This window comes from Pristis pectinata, chromosome 7, assembly GCF_009764475.1.
Source record: "Pristis pectinata isolate sPriPec2 chromosome 7, sPriPec2.1.pri, whole genome shotgun sequence".
NCBI lineage: Eukaryota > Metazoa > Chordata > Chondrichthyes > Rhinopristiformes > Pristidae > Pristis > Pristis pectinata.
Window position 1 is genome coordinate 76376614 of NC_067411.1, and position 18325 is coordinate 76394938.

Here is an 18325-nt window from a genome sequence, read left to right on the forward strand (position 1 = left end):
TCTGCAATCTTCGACAGCCCTCCACACTATCCACAACACCACCAACCTTTGTGTCATCTGCAAACTTGCCAACCCACCCTTCTACCCCGTCATCCAAGTCATTAAATAAAATCACGAAAAGTAGACGTCCCAGAACCCGTCCTTGTGGGAGATCGCTAGCCACAGCCCTCCAATCTGAATGCACTCCCTCCACCACAACCCTCTGCTTTCTACAGGCAAACTCTCTTAACTCTTCGTAAATAAAGCAGCTATATAGTTAAAATGAAGTCACCCTGTTTTCAATTTTAATACTAATGATTGTCGTGGTGGATAAGGTCACATACACGTTTTAGAATCCAATCCAAAGGGATCAAAATGATAAGAAAATTGATGACTCATTACTATTGAGTCCTACCTTCAGTGCACTGATTTTCTAATTTTAGTAAATAATCATTTTAGATAATAAAACTACAAACTTTTGCAATTTGGTCTCACCCTAAATGGAAAGTGGTAATGAGATGAAAGAAAATTATAAGTTAAGCAAGTTATTTTATAAAAAAGTTTGCGAATCACAATGTTTATGCAAAGTTGATTTTTTTTAGGATATAGTTTAGCAATTATTTTCCATTAGTAGTAAAGTCTAGGATTCAAGGGCACAACCTCAGCATGAAGAGACGTCCCTTTAAAACTGAGATGAAGAGGAATTTCTTCAATCAGAGGATGGTAAATCTGTGGAATTCATTGCCACAGAGGGCTGTGAAGGCGAAGTCATTGGATGTACTTAAGTCAAAGATTGATAGGTTCTTGATTGGTAATGGGGTTAAGGGTTATGGGGAGAAGGACGGAGAATGGGGATGAAAAAAAATCAGCCATGATCGAATGATGGAGCTGACTCGATGGCCGAGTGGCCTAATTCTGCTCCTGTATTTTAGAACATAGAACAGTACAGCACAGAACAGGCCCTTTGGCCCACAATGTTGTGCTGACATAGTTATTCCCTCCTACCTACAGAATGCCCATATCTTATGAATAATAGTAAAGTAGAATTTAGAACATTGAACAGTACAGCACAGGAACAGGCCCTTCAACCCGCAATGTCTGCGCTGAACAAAATGCAGAATAAAACTAATTCTCTTCTACTAGTACATGATCCATATCCCTCCATATTCATTTGTCTATCTAACAGCCGCTTAAATGTCACTATCATATGTGCTTCCAGCACTCCCCTGGCAGCCTGTTCCAGGCACCTACCACCCTATGTGTAAAAAAAACTGGCTCTGCACACCTCCTGTAGACTTTTCCCCTCTCACCTTAAATGTATGTTCTCTAGTACTTGACATTCCAGCCCAGAGAAAAAGATTACAACTGTCTGCCCTATCTACGCCTCTTATAATCATATAAACTTCTTTCAGGTTTAGGTGGATTGGAGTGGTTTCTGATAATAATTAACTTCAATTGAGAAATCTTGCAGAGTGTTTCATTTCGTTATGATTGGTAATGAAGAAAACAGACTAATTTTCTTATGCCAATTTTTCAAAACATTCCTTATATTAGTGAGAGGAATCTTAGTCTGAGGAGCACATGGGTTTGGATGAAAAGACTCGAGAGGGTTAAATCCAGCAAAAATATCAATGGACTGGGAAACTGATTCCAAACTCCTCAGGATTTAACAGCAGCAGCCTTCTTGTACAAAAGCTTTTCCAGAAAGGCTTTGTTAAAATCCATTCATGGGATCAAGGCAGGAATCTGAACACCAGCATTTACTGCCAATTATCTTTACGTCACCTTCTTTATCTGCAAAGTGCCATTGACTCAATATTGCAGCACACAGGTATGAATGGCTTCTTTATCGAAGGAATTACAAATGGAATTGAACACTGCAATCATCAGTTAATGCCCCAATTCTATGATGTAGTGGATGGAGAATCATGGACAGAGCAGCCAAAGATGGTCAGGCCTAAGACATTCGCCTGTGGCACTCAGCAACAATGTAATAATTATAACCATCTTCCTTTGTGCAAGGTGTGATGCCACCTAGTAAAGACCGTTCATTTTGATTCATATTGACTTCAGTTTTATCAAGTCTCTGGATGCCTTCCGTCATGCCAAAGGCAGCTATTCTCATCTCACCTCTGGGATTCAATGTTCTTGTCTATGCAAGGACCTTTAATGAGGTCTGGAGCTGAATGGTCCTGGCAAGGATCAGTGAGTAGGTTATTGGTGCGTGAGTGCTGCTTGATATCACTGTCCAAGGCACATTCCATCACTTTGTTGATGATTGAAGGAACATTGATGGTACATTAATTAGCTGAATTGGATTTGTCCTGCTATTGGTGGATAAACAGAGCAGCGTGATTTTCTTCTTTGTCCAGTAAATGACAATGCTGCAGTTGTGCGAAAACAACTCGACAAGAAGCATGACTAGTTCTCAAGCAAAAGCTTTCAGCACTCTACCCTGACATTGTCAGGGCCCAGAATCTTTGCTGTATTCAAAATGCTTAGCTGTTCCCTTATGACACAGGGTGAATCAAAGTGGTTGTAGAATGGCTTCTGTTACAGTCGAGACCCCAGGAATAGGCCAAGATGAATCGTCTACTGGGAACTTCTGGCTGAAGGTAGTTCCCAACACTTCATCTTTCTGTTTTGCATTTATATCCTAGGATCTGCCTCACTGAAAACGGGGATATTAGTGGAGAATTCCGTTCTCTTCCTCCATCTGATCAGTTATCCACCACCTTTCATGAGAGGAATTGCACTGTGGATTGTAGTTGCTTTGCTTCCATTGTTCAGCACAAATGTAGTTCTGTGGTTTAGCTTTACTAGTCTGGCACTTCATTTTTTGGTATTCTTGCCATGCTCTCTAAATTTCTCACTGAACCAGAGTTTGATCCCCTAGCTTGATGTTAAAGTAGAATGAAGAATATGCCGAATTAAAAATACAAACCAAGTTGAAATATAATCCTACTGCTGCAAGTAAATCTTTTCTCCAAAGTCTTCATATCTTTCCTAAAACGTGGTGACCGAAACTGAACATGATATTCTAGTTGTGTTCAAACCAATGATATGTAAAAAATCATCATAACCTCCTCACTTTAGTATTCTCTGCCTCCACATTTGAAGTCCAGGATCCCACTTCTGTTAAATTTGAAGAAAGTAAGTTGGTTGATAACAAGTTATATTCATAAATATAATCAGGTCTTTCTCCTTCTGCGTACTTTCAGAATTCTACCTTTACATTATAATTCCTCTCTTTAATCTTCCTACCAAAATTCATCTCTTTGCATTTTTTTGCATTAAATTTTATCTGCCTGTCCATTCCAGTAATCTTCCTATGTCCTCCAGTATTTCAAAATCCAAGTCATTAACACATATCAGGTAAAGCAGTGGTCCCAGAACCAGCACCTGGCACTTTCCAAAGTTTACCCTTCTCTATACCACAAACAATTATCCACTGTAACTGTTTTCTGTCACTAAATAATTCTTTATCCTTTCTACCACTCTCCTTTCATTCCATGGGCTTCAAGCATTTTGAGTGGTACTTTATCAAAAGCCTTTTCAAAGTTCATATATACCACACCAACTGCATTGTCCTCATCACCATGTTACCTCATGGCAAGCTAAATCAGGTTTCTTAAACATGATTTGTGTTTTACAAATCCATGCTGATTTTATTTATAATTATCCAAGTGAATTCTCAATTTGATATATCATTTCTTAAGTGTTTTAAGTATGGTAAAAAGAAATCAACTTTGTCATTTGCTACTGCTTTCTAAATTTTTTTATTTGAACAGCATTGGTAAATGTTATTGATACAGATCCATCAAACTTGGGGCTTTGTTTCAAGCAGTGAAGTGTCTGACACACACAGAAACCCAGGATGAAGAGTCACCAATACAAGGTAAAAAAAGACTTGGAAATATAGAATTGCACATTGTCTTTCTATCGGTACATAGCTAAGTTCAGAGAGCTTTTAGAGTCGATGTTTAAATAAAAGCCTTAGAAGAATGGCAGTTCAAGTCAAAGTTAATGAACACTGTTTAATTGCTCATGGTGGAAACTGCCAAATCCCTTAATTCCCTCCAACCATGCTGATGTTGAGAAAATGATAAACACAAACTCATGCTGAATTTAGGGCAGCTGGGGAAGGGAGTTGGAAGCGTTAGGAGACCTGATCCCTTAAAGACTCCAAAATGTTGAAAGGGATCCAAATGTGTTTTGATACAAAAGCAGAATTCTGCAGATAGTTCTGATGAGAGGTCACTGACCTGAAATGTTAACTCTGTGTTTCTCTCTCCACAGCTGTTGTCAAACCTTCTGATATATCTCCCAACATTTTCTGTATTTAGGAGACACAAGAGACTGCAGATGTTGGAATCTGGAGCAAAAAATAAACTGCTGGAATAACTCTGTTTTATTTTACTGTTGGACTTTAACCACACACATGCCCAATATGAAACAAAAGTAAATCCAGTTCAAGGAATGATCACAGAGTTCATCAAACCTCTTCAATACAGTGCTCATGTAAGATTATTCCATAGAGTTTCCATGTCATGCTGCTTGTTGACCTCCTACTTAAATGATTTCTTGTTTATTTCCCTGTTTCCCAGCAAAAAGAAAGTAAGCAAACTGTGTCACAAGAGATTTTGCAGATGCTGAAATTTGGAGCAACACACATAATGCTGGAGGAACTCAGCAAATCAGACAGCATCTATGGAGGGAAATAAACAGTCGACATTTCGGGTCAAGACCCTTCATCGGGACTGCAAACTGTGTGTTCTTTTAATTACTTTAAAAACAGCTGACTGCCTGTTGAAAATCAGAGGGAGTCCCCTGGGTCAGGCGTCTCTCCCAGGCAACGTGTTGCAAGTTTCAGATGGCCCTGTGATTGATTAACAGTATACCTGCTCAAAACAGACAGGAGCCCGTTTAAATATGACAAGCAGGGTTTTGCATTGTATGATTTTGGTTTTAATTTACAAATAGGCTGACTGTACATCATGCAGTTCTGATGAAGGGTCAGTGTTAGGCTACCCTTCTCCATGGCCCACAGATGCTGCTGCTAGATGTGCTGAAAGCCCCCAGAATTGCTCTGCACATCCATGACCTAAAGGGAAACGGAGATTTCCTATTCCTAACTGTGCTCAAGGCTAACAGATTTAGTTCCTGCACCTTCTCATTTAATCTTCATTGTTTTAATTAGAATTATTTTGAATATCCCTCTTATGTTTCCCCTCGAACTTCTTATTTAAGCTTGCAATGACATCCACTGGAACAGGCCAAACTGGAGAGAATTTGGGAGCAGCCAATGACCACGTTCTGTGCACGTTTTGAATAGAAGGGAAGTGAAATGACACCACCTGCTCTGACAGCCTCCAACACACCTGTACCCACAACCCACAGTCACTATTGCAGATCAGCCTCCTGGAGAGCGAACCTACAGAAAGCATCTGGGCCGGCTGAAATTGTGTTCTTAGATCCTGCACAGATCAGCTGGTGGGAGTATTTGCAGGCATTTTTAACCTCTCCCTACTCCAATCGGAAGTACCCACCTGCTTTAAGAAGACCACTATTGTCCCGGTGTCAAAGAAAAATAGGGCACCATGCCTTAATGACTACAGCCCAGTGGCTCTGACATCCACCATCATGAAGTGCTTCAAGAGACTGGTCATGGCACATATCAACTCCAGCCTCCCAGACAACCTTGACCCACTGCAATTCACTTACTTTCAAAATAGGTCCATGTTAGACGCCATCTCCCTGGTCCTACACTCAGCTCAGAAGCATCTGGATAACAAAGCCACCTGCATTGGACTCCAACTTAATCGACAACAGCTCTGCTTTCTATACCATAGTTCCAAACAAACTCATCTCCAAACTCCTAGACTCAGGATTCAGCACGTCCCTTTGCAACTGGATCCTTGGCTTCCTGACCAACAGACCACAATCAGTAAGGATAGGCAGCAACACCTCTGACACGATTATCCTCAACACTGGTGCCCCACAAGGCTGTGTCCTCAGCCCACTACTTTACTTCGTGTACACTCACAACTGTATGGCCAGATTCTGCTCTAACTCTATCTACAAATTCAGAGAAGACACCACCGTAGTGGGCCAGATCTCAAATAACAATGAGGTGGAGTACAGGAAGGAAATAGAATGCCTAATTGCATGGTGTCAAGACAACAGCATTTCCCTCAATGTCAGCAAAACAAAAGAGCTGGTCATTGACTTCAGGAAGTGGGGCAGAGCACACACCCCTGTATGTATCAATGGTGCTGAGGTGGAGATGGTTGAGACCTTCAGATTCCTAGGTGTAAACATCACCGATAGCCTGCCCTGTCCCATCCACATCGACACTATGGCTAAGAAAGCATAGCCTGCCCTGTCCCATCCACATAGACACTATGGCTAAGAAAGCATATCGGCACCTCGACTTCCTCAGAATGCTGAGGAAATTTGGCATGTCCCCATTGAGCCTCACCAAATTTCATAGATGCACCAGTGGATATAGCATCTATCCGGATGCACCACAGCTTGGTATGGCACCTGCTCTGCCCATGACTGCAAGAAATTGCAGAGAGTTGTGGACACAGCTCAGCACATCATGGAAACCAGCTGCCCCTCCATGGACTCTTTCTACACTTCTCGCTGCCTTGGAAAAGCAGCCTGCATAATCAAAGGCCCCACCCACCCGGGACATTCTCTCTTCTTCTCCCTTCCATCAGGCAGATGATACAAAAGCTTGAAAACTCACACCACCAGGCTCAAGGACAGCTTCTATGCCACTGTTATAAGATTCTTGAACGGACCTCTTGTACATTAGTAATGAACTCTTGTCCTCACAATCTACCTCGTTATGACCATGCACCTTGTTGTCTATGTGCACTGCACTTTCTCTGTAACTGTAGCTCTATATTCAGCATTCTGTTATTGCTTTGCTCTTGTACTACCTCAATGTACTTATGTTTTGAAATGATCTGTACAGATGGCTTGCAAAACTAAGCTTTTCTCTGTATCTCGGTACATGTGACAATAATAAACCAATTCCAAATCCAGTTCCAAAATTGTATAGCATTTAGTCCAGTAAGCCAGCTAGTAATAAGGCAAAACAGAAACTGGGGTGTATCAAACCTGTCAGATTTGGAGATGATGTTATCCAGAACGTTCTTCAGGAGTCAAGAATGAGGTGCAAAACTTATTGTTACAGCCATTTTATTAGATGTTCATCAAAGTACAGGTCAGGCAGTGTCAGCTTGTAACAGCAAGTAAGGCAAGTAAAATGAAGTAACAAAGATCTTGTCCTCATGCTCTCCCTTTACACTGCAAACCAGGCTAAACTGGTAAGATAAAGGAGTCTTTTGATAAGGTAGGCAGTGAAAAAGCATTGTCTGAGTCACACTGCCATAACATTTCAGTCTCACAGACAAAGAAAATACAGAACCAAGTATACTACAAGTAGCTAAAACTTTACAAACAGGTGATTATACAAACATACAAGCAAGTGTAAAGAGAACTAAAACTACAAGAAAAAATAGCAATCTAGACCCTAATCCAACAAACCCTGTCAGAAAAATTCCACCTTCTGTTCATTGCATCCCTATCGAGAAACCCCAGTAACCTCTCTCACTGCAGCCACATCCTCTTTCAGCTTTGCACAGATGTGCTTCACCTACTTGACCTAGCTTCTTGCATACAAGGCAGCTAAAATCTTTCACCTGGGTGCTTGGTGGCACGGGAGCCCGAGACAGAATTATTGAAATATATATCTTACATTCTGCAACCTCAGCTCACCTTGGGGTTTGCTGTCATTGAAGTAAAAATAAGGAGGTCAATAATTTTTGAAATGGTCACTGCAAATGGTTGCATGAGCTCCAGTATTTCATTGATATCATTGTCAGTGTGGTTAGTGATTCAGTGCAGAATGCAGGGAAAGTATTTTAATTCAAAAATGTTCTTCTGACAATGATTTTATATCACATGCTGGTGATTATATCATAAATTGGCAGACTCTTTTCCTTGATAAACAGTGAATATCTATCTGTTCAAAGGGATCTAGGTGTCCTTCTTCACAAGTCATTGAAAGCTAAGATGCATTCTGTGGGTCGCCATTGACCAGATACTAAACAAGTCCAATTGGATGAATGTAGTGAATAAAGAAACTGATGAGTTGCTGGGTATCCCATGGCAAGTGACTCACCTCCTGAGTCCAAAACTCCTTTCCATCATACACTTGGCCAGGACTCTCCAATTCCCTTAATATTTTCAGCTTCAACAACAGTAAAGAAGCTGGACAAAGCAGGATACTTCACTTGATTGGCACCCAATCCACCACTCTAAATATGCAGTCTTTCCATACTACGGCTGTATCTGTAACTTCCAAATACTGTATTGCTCTTACCAAGGCTTCTTCAATAGAATCTAACAAACCCACAATACCCAATGTCTAGAAGGACTAGGGCATCTGATGGATGTGAACAACACTGGCTGCAGGGTCCCCTCCCAGTTGCACGCCATCCTGACTGGGAACTAGAATTCTGAGTCCAAACTTTGGAACTCCCCAATGAAAGCTTTAAATAAATAAGGTTTTCATTTATTTACCAACTTCTGAAGAGATGGTAAATAAATGAAAGCCTTATCAGGAGGGCTTACATCTCGTCAGTGAATAAAACTCCTCAAACATAGATGTTGATAACCCGTTGTACTGTGAACTCTCATTTCAGGAGGCTTCAAGTCTATTACCCCAAGAGTTGCTATAACTGTTTAGAAGCACTGAGACCAAGGCAGGTATGATGTCCTGGACCAAAAAAACCAATAAGTCTTTTTAAAATTGGTACAGAACTTTCATATAGAGAGCTTACTGGACTTTGATTTTTGTTGAGAATATGAGGAGATTTTTTTCCCCCATCTCACATAGGCCACATTCTCTGCATGCAACTTTGAAAAATAGTCATGTGGCTGGAAGCACATTTGAGAGAATCATCTGCCAAAAAAAGCCAGAAAATGTGGCATCCGTCAGATGTGAAAGATGGGGAAAAGTGGAGTCAAGTCCTCATGTTCTCAGTAGAAATGCAGACAATCTTCCCAAGTGCGCCTCCAGCCATATAATTCCTAGTGAACCCACAAATCGGGGGTTAATCACAAGGTGACTCGTGGGTGCAATCCTGCTGTAACATTCAGCTGTGTGCCAAATGAAACTACCAAACACTTAAAAGAGAAAAGCCACAGAAGAAGGATAATTGGGTGGTGTTATTCTTCAGTACATCATCTTTAGCACCTATTGAAATTGTAACAGAAACTAACAGAATGTACGGTTTCACTTTGAGGTTTCTCTGTCAAGTAAGAACACATTTAAATCTCATAAGATTTCTCATATGAGACACAGTACTGATTAGCTTCTCCCTCACAGATCCTGCCATGTCTTTTTCTGCAAAGAAATTCTTATCTACGTTTCCTAATGCTTTTATTATTAACTTTACACAAAGCCAATTCATAATGTGCATATCTTCAGCCTCATGAAATCTTTACAATCTTATAATTTCTAAGGTTAGACAAGTTACATTATAAATCAATTTTTTCCTGTTTCAGTAAAACATATCTCCTTTCAAGACACCTAAAATGACAATCATAATGGTTCCACCTACTTTTACAATTTAGAGTTTATTTTTCAAGAATAGTGACCAATCTTAATACATAAAACTCATCATCATTTTTTTTGCATTAAGGATATTAATTTACACAACAGTAAGGTAATGCTTATTTTATATATTTTTGTATGTGTTCTTTTTAACAAGCATTTTCCAGTTTGTTGGGAATTCTGCCTCTTACAGATAACACACACAAGTTGTTCTCTGGTGGGTAATTAAATAGTTAAAACAAAAGCAAACACTCCAAGAAAAGAACGTGTGTTATATATAAAACAGGAACATAATAAAGCTCACATCCCACAAATCTGTTTCCAGTCTCACATGCGATTGCATTTGAAAGCCCCCTGCATCCCTTGATACATTACAAGGACATACAAAGTTACTGTTCTACATAATGCTTCCTCAACATCATTCTGTTTTCAAAAATGTTAAAACCTACATTTCTAAAGTATACCTCACCTTCAAGGAAACTGATCCCATTAAAGTGCATTTTAAGAACATTTTTAAACAACAGCTGACAAAATTACACAGTGCAGCTGGATACAGACAATTAAACTTTTTTTTACATTTTCTCATACATTTATTGTTGGCTACCAGTAAAATGCAAAAGCACTTTCAGTGTATGTTTCATGAACGGAATATTGGCTATTGTTATCAAAACCACTTACCAAGCTTTTGTTCTCCTGCTTTCCAGGAGTACAATACAAAGAAGTAGCTCCATAGAATGGCTTTAACACTGAATAATGTTCCTTTATAGAACAATGAGGACAATTCGATGCTACTATGACACCTGAAGTTGATGTTAACAGTAAACAGAAAAGAATTGACTAATTGAGTGAGAAATTAAAGCTGTTCACACCATAAAAAAATCCACCTTTCTGACAGAAGTGAATTTGCTGATGTTTTCTTTGCAATTGTTTTTATCTTTATTAACCAAGAGGGGACATTACCTCTTTTTGCTAAATTCTTGATAGAATCAGAAACATGTTCATTACATAACTTTTTGCCATTCTGCTATAAATAGCAAATAGTCTTCCCCTTTAATGGAACTGGATTTTGGAAGCAGAGCACCACAAACCACTCATACAATGTATTTCATGAAAGTAACTTGGGTCAAATTTCTAAACCAGTTCTTTGTGATTGTAAGCATCTCTTTGCTGGAACCTGAGCCTCTTCACTAGAACTGTGTATGAACCTTGCAATTCCTAATCTGCCTAAAATCTCAGAGATTCCATCCTAGTTTATCTTCTCTTCCTTCCTATTCTTTTTAGTCTTGAATGATCCTGTTTTACTTAAGTGGTTCCTGGAGATTGAGCATGACTGGCTTCCAATCCTGTTTGGTGGGTTCTGAGGTAACTGATAGGCTCAAAGTGAAACCTACTGAGAGTCCCCTTTGCCCGCAAAGTGCGAGCAAGTGTATCTTTGACATGTGAAGTGCTTGGGTGATGTGCCTGTCATGGTTGAATAGCCATCAGTTTGTGGAAGCAGGAAGACATAGGCATTAGGTCTACTGTAATACTAAATACGTGAAGCTGTGCTGCTAATAGACATCCTAATAGACATTGGTAGGTGAATGATAGAGTGACATACATTGAGACTTGCTATGGAATGTGTCAGTTCTCTGACTTTGACTATGCATTTGAGATGATTGAAGTTAAAAGATATGAATTAGAAGCACAGTAGGCCACTCAGCTCCTCAAGGCTGATCCACCATTTAATAAGATCACAGCTGACCTGACTGTAACCTCAACTTCACATGCCCATGTAACCACAGTAACCTTTCACCCCTATGCTTGTCAAGATTATATCTACCTCTGGCTCCTGCCTCCAGCGCAGTGTCTGAAAATTGTGGAGTCCACATATTCTGGGATTGCGTTATTCTTCATTGTCCCCCAGATAAGAACAAGCTCTGAATGCCTGTCAATGCCTGTGGCAGCCATAGTGAACATCCCCTTTAAATTGTGCAGGCAATCATTATTGGCTCCTCACAAAATTGGGCCACTGATGAATTGATAATCCAATGATCAGTGGATTTAGCACTGACTGCACACTGAAATAATTATATTGAGCAGACAGCATGACTTTGATGCCTGGATCAGGTTTAACAGTTCATGGCACTTCACATTCCCTACACTTGATTTTGGACGAGTCCCACTGAGCCCTCATTCATCCATTACAGTCATCAACAATGAGCTTTTAAGTATATTGTGCACAGATATTCATCATTCCCTTATCTGACTTTTGTTCATGCTTCATTGTAAATTTGTAAACTTACATTATGTCTTGAAACTTTTTCTGGCCTGTTTTGTCTGTGTTATATCAAAGTTGACTGCCCCATGACACCAAAAATATCATTTATTTTCTTCAGTGTTTTTCAAGTTAGCTAAAATAAATTGGATCTTGCACCAAAGTTCAGCTCTCACTATTCATTCCACAAATGGAGGAATAGCATATTTTCATTTTTTTAGCCATTAAGTGCCAATTTGCACGCTTCAGATATGTGAAAGTAACATTATTTCTAGTGAATTGTGAGGAATCAGTGTTCATTCATTTCAGCTAACAAATTCAAGTTTCATGAAATAAGCAGCTTGAAAGTCAAGACCAGTGCTGTTTCTACACAAAAAGGAATTTATTATCTAAACAGGAAACCATTGACTGAAAATGATAAACCTGTGACATGCAAAACATGGCCCACAAACAGCCTTTTTGGGATGCAAGGTTTGGCTAAATCCACTGAACGTTGGATTATCAATTCATCACCGCACCCTGCAGTGGGGAGCTCATGAAAATCTGCTAGGTGATTTCCTTATTCTATCTCCAATTGTTTTGAAATTTTGCCCCCTTAATAAGAAAGATGCAACTACTTTACAATGCACAAACTCCTACATGACTTCCAAGTGCACAGATGCAGCCTGTGATCCTCTGTCACAGAATCATGATGGAAACCAATAAAATATTTTGCTGATGAGACCAATCACGGAGTCATTACATTTACCTGAGTTTCTCTGTGACTTTTCATCCTTTCTTGTGGCATGCTGATGAAATTGGTGAACTAATTTCCCTCCTGTGTACTGCTTTCTTCTGGATCTCAGTGTGGAAGTTGATAACAGACTCTGAAATGCAACAGCAAAGACCTTAAGTCTTTCTTGGAGGAGAAGACTGTCTCTTTCCATTCTCATCTTTCTTCCTCCCAACCCGAAACATTTATCTACTAAATGTTCAAAATAACTGATGACTTTAGAGGTTCAGCTCTCTTTTTCGGTTTTGGAACTGTAGAAACAGAAACATTAATATTTGACTATTCACACTGGCAATCTTCATATTAATGGTGTGAATCCTGCTGATAGTACAAAATGATTGCTAAACCAGAGACGTAAATCAAGGCTGAGGTTGATTCAAAAGGAGGGATTGAAGAGAAGATTTCAGCCCAAATATTTCCACTCAAATTTAGCAGCAGAATTCTAATTGAGGTAAAAAGAAAGTTGCAGCCTTTGTGCATTTTATATATAATACTTGTGTGTGAAAAGAACGGAGCATTTCATAAGATAGATGAAGAACCTCAGTCCATTAAATCACATCCTTTCAGATTATCAAATCCACCACTTCCCCTTTATAATATTCAATGAATGCTCGGTGAGCCATTCCACCCATAATTTGCCCTGAATGTAAACCACCATCTGTTGACACTTGACCTAAATTTGTTCATCACAATCTAATCCCAGTCAATTATGAATTAACTGGTCTCAGCTGCGACAATAAAAAGCAGGCTAATGGGGCAGGGGGGCGCAGGGGGAAGGAAGATTTAGAAAGTGTTCTTGCTCCTGGTTGCTCATCAATGCTAGATTTGTGGATGTTAGTTATGGAGAAGATTAGGCTGAAAAAAGAGAACCTTCCATCCAAAATGAGGGAGAAAATAGGCCTGGGAGACTTTCCATCAGCTCCAAACTAATTTCCATTACTTCTAGGATCTTGCATCAAAAATGACATCAAATTACACAGTGATAATGTAAAAGCTAAATTGCCATATGTAGCACTAATATCACCAAAGAAATTAGTAGCATGTACCCACTTGATTTCATGGAAGGGAGAGAATTTAGATATTTTAGATATTAGATATTTATTTATTAGTCACATGTACATTGAAACACACAGTGAAATGCGTCTTTTTGCATTACTGAGAGAATGCATTGGGAACAGCCTCTCTAAAAAAAAGCAATGAACTGTAGAACAATTGAATGCACTCACAGATCATGCAAATTCTCAAATATTATGAAAAGCCAGGTTTTGCTCTTCAGCTGGTCTGGTGTATTGCCTTCCACCAGTGGTGCCAAGAGCTATGGTATCTAGTTTCTTCCCACCCGCCAAGTCTAGTAATATTACACAATTAAACCACTCCATTCATATTTCACTGCCTTTCAGTGAAATAATGCTGGAGAACCCCTTTATTACTACTTCTGGCAAGTATCTGAAAAGAATTCAACATTATGGACTTCTACCTGGAGGAGAAAGTCTCCAAACCAGAGAATACATTCAATCTGGATTTTCTGAACATTGCCCCTCAGGCTTTTAAGATTTTTTTGAAGAAAGCATTGGAAGTGGCTTATGGGAGCTTCAGGTAAAACTTCTTAGCATCTGCCGCAATCTAGATGACACTGACTAGAATGCTTTACTGCCAAGCATCAGATGTTTGTTTTCAGGACTCAGTGAAAGTGACATGGCTGACTGCATCCTCTCTTCCAGATAAGAATTCAAGCAACTCGTCTAGCCAGCCTCAGTAAGTGTGAGTCCAGGTAGGTGCTAGGTTACAAGACCAAGGTTGCAGAAGTGTTGCAGATCTCTGAAAACTCCTTCCAAAGGAAAATCATTGACACACTATGAGTTCCACAAAGTCTCTGATTTTTCTTCCTGATTTGTTGCATTCCTGGTGAACTAACACAAATAGGACCCTGGATATGTACGGTGGTCCCCAATGGGATATTGGATCACAGCTGCTGAAGCAAAGGCTACAGACACAGAAGCAACTTCACTTAGCCTGTTCCATCACTACTTAAAGGAGATCCACCTGATCTGGTCACAGGCCATGGAGCCATGGAATCATAGAACTATACAGCACAGAAACAGGCCCTTTGGCCCAAATCTTCTATACTGACCAAATGTTGTAATTGTACCCACCTCTACCACTTCTTCTGGCAGTTCATTCCATATACCCACCACCCTCTGTGCAAAAAACCTGACCTTCCAAGTCTTTCCCCTCTCACCTTAAACCTATGCCCTCTAGTTTTATACTTCCCTACCCTGGGAAAATGATTGTGACTGTCCACCTTATCCATGCCCCTCATGATTTTATAAACCTCTATAAGGTCACCCCTCAGCCTCCTACGCTCCAGTGAAAACAGCCCCAGGCTACTTAGTCTCTCCTTATAACTCAAGCCAACCAGTCCTGGCAAGACTCTTCTGAATCTTTTCTGCACTGTCTCTGACTTAATCACATCCTTACCATAATATGGCAAACAGAATATTCCAGGTGTATCATGACATCCCAACTCCTGTACTCAAATGTCCCATCCAATGAAGGCAAGCATGTCATATACCTTCTTCACCACTTTGACTACCTGTATCACCACTTTCAGGCAACTATGTACTTGTATCCCTGGGCCTCTCTGTTCTACAACACTCCCCAAGGCTTTATCATTCACTGTGTATGTCCTGCCCTGGTTTAACTTCCCAAAAAGCATCACTTCACACGTCTTATATCCGCCATTCCTTTGGCCACTTTTCCAGTTGATCTGGATCTTCTGCAACCTGAGACAACCTCCCTCACTGTCCACCGCACCACCAATTTTGGCATGAGCACTTGCCTTTCCAATTGCAGATAGATTCTGTCTCTCAGAATCCCTTCCAGTAACTTGATGCTAGGCTCACTGGCCTGTAGTTCCCTGGCTTGTCCTGGCAGCCCTTCTTAAATAAAGGCACATTAGCCACCCTCCAGTCTTCTAGTACCTCACCTGTGGTTAAGCAAGATACAAAAATCTCTACCAGGGCCCCAGCAACTTTTTCCCTTGCTTCCGCCAACATCCTTGGGATTTATCCACCCTTACGCATCTCAAGACTACCAACACTTCCTCTTTCAGGATGTCACCATTCTGATTTCCCTCACTTCCATGGCCTTCTGCATGGTAAATATGGATGACAAGTATTCATTTAAGAGCTCACCCATCTCCCATGGCTCCACACATAGACAGTCACACTGATCCTTAAGGGGACCTATTCTCTCCATAGTTACCCTTTTGCTCTTAATATACATATAGAATCTCTTTAGGATTCTCCTTTACCTTGTCTGCCAAAAATACCTTTTGCCCTCCTGATTTCCTCCTTAAGTGTACTCCTACATCCCTTATACCCCTCAAGGGAGTTGCTTGATCCCAGCTGCCTATACCTGACAATTGCCTCCTTCTTTTTCCTAGCCAGAGCCTCAATATTCCTTGTTAGCCAGGGTTCCCTAATCCTGCCAGACTTGACCTTCACTCCAACAGGAACATACTGGCCCTGAACTTTCCCTATCTCACTTTTAAAAGTATCCCACTTGCTAGATATCCCTTTACCCGCTAACAGCTTCTTCTAATCAACCTTTGGGCAAGTTCCTGACTAATGCTATCAAAATTAGCCTTTCCCCAATTTAGGTGGTTAACTTGTTGACCAGTCCTATCTCTTTCCTTAACTATTTTAAAACTAATAGAATTATGGTCACTGGTCCCAAAGTTCTCCCTGACTTCAGTCACTTGCCCTGCCTCATATCCCAAGAGGAGGTCAAGTGTTGCCCGCTCTCTGTTTGGTCCATCTACATATTGCTTGAGAAAGTTTTCCTGGACACATTTAACAAATTCTGTCCCATCTAATCCCTTAACACAACTGCAGTCCCAGTCAATATTAGCAAAGTTAAAATCACCAACTATTACAACATTATTATTCCGATAGCTACCTGCAATCTTCCTACATACTTGCTCCTCTAATTCCTGCTCTTTGTATGCCGATAGTACAATCCCATCGAAGTGATCACCCCTTTCTTATTTCTACCCATATAGCCTCACTGACTTTCCCCCAGGAATATCCTCTCTAAGTACTGTCATGATGTCCTGCCAAATCAAAAACACAACTCCCCCCTCCCTCCTTACCTCCATCTCTATTATACCTGTAGCATCTGTACCCCAGCACATTGAGTTAACAGTCCTGTCCATCCCTCCACCATGTTTGTAATAGCTATAATATCACAATCCCAGTGCTGACACTGGGAACCTGTTTCAGGACTCTGGTGGCTCTCATGAAGGCCCCGACCCACTTACAACCACCCTACCCCAATCACCCTGTGGAAAACAACCCCAACCTACAACCCTCATCTGACCTCCCCCTCCATACCATACTTGAACATCCACCCCAATCGTCAGTCTTCCAACTGACCGCACCCCCTTCTGCCTCCCTTATTGATTCCTAGAAGTCAGTGCTCACTCTGAAAACCCTAATGGCTTCTGACTCAACCACAGGCAAACAATCTTGGTCCAACCCCCACTACCGAGCTACTGACCTGACACTTGTCGTGACACTCCTTCTGATCCTCAGCAACAGATCAAGGTTACAACCATTCCCCGGCCACCCCTGATGGCCTTACCAAATCTTCCCTCCAAGTCCTGACATCTCCAACTAATGCCCTGAAACTTCCCTCCATCCATGTGGGTCTTTCTCCCCTGCACTTCAGTCACCATTACTCCCCATACACCTGTACTTGAAGCCCAAGTAAAGGACTTCACCCTCTGCTGAATTTTGAAGGAGCAAGTCCTAGAACAAAGTGTACACTGTTTCACTGCATACTACCCAACAAAGAATCTTATTCAGCACCATTCAATTCCTAATCCCCTGTCCTGCATTTATGTCCTCGTGTTTTCATCATTCATTTGAACATTACATGCCTCACTTTATCATTCTGTTACATTCTGGAGAGGGAAGCAGAATTCAACATCTAAAGATTGAGCATTATGAGAGGGCAATGTGCAAGAGAGGGTCAGGGAATGGAATTAATATGAGAAACACATCCTTCACACAATACAGGCATGGCACTGGTCTTTCAGATAGACGTAGACAGGATGGTTCCCTTGCATCTCCCACCATGGACTCTGTTGACCGTCTGGTTCACTAATGCCCTTCAGGGAAGGACATCTGCCACCTTTATCTGGTGTGGCCTATCTGTCACTGCAGACTCATTAACACAGTTGACTCTTAACCAGCTCCTCAGTTCAGGGGCAATTAGGGATAGGCAATACACGTCAACATTGCCAATGCTATCCATATCCCATGAATGAACGAATAAAATATATTGAAAGCGGGCTTAAATTGGGAACATGTAAAATTTACTGCTGCAGTTCCACAATGCTTGGAAAAGTGGGAGTGCCAGTTTATAATACCTGTACTGCTTGTGGTTCAGAGAGAGTAGGGCTGCTGCTACCATCTTCTCAAGGAAGCATTTAAGCCCCTCACCTGAACAGGCAGCTTCTCCCAGCCACACCAATCCTCACCCACCCCTCAGCACCCAGATCACCAATCTTCCTCTCTTCCATTTCTCTGAGGTCCAGCTGAGCCCTCTTCCACTGGTTTTTCTTGTCAGCCGCTGGCTTGGTTACTTGTTTTGCGCCATGCAAGGCAGCAAACTTATC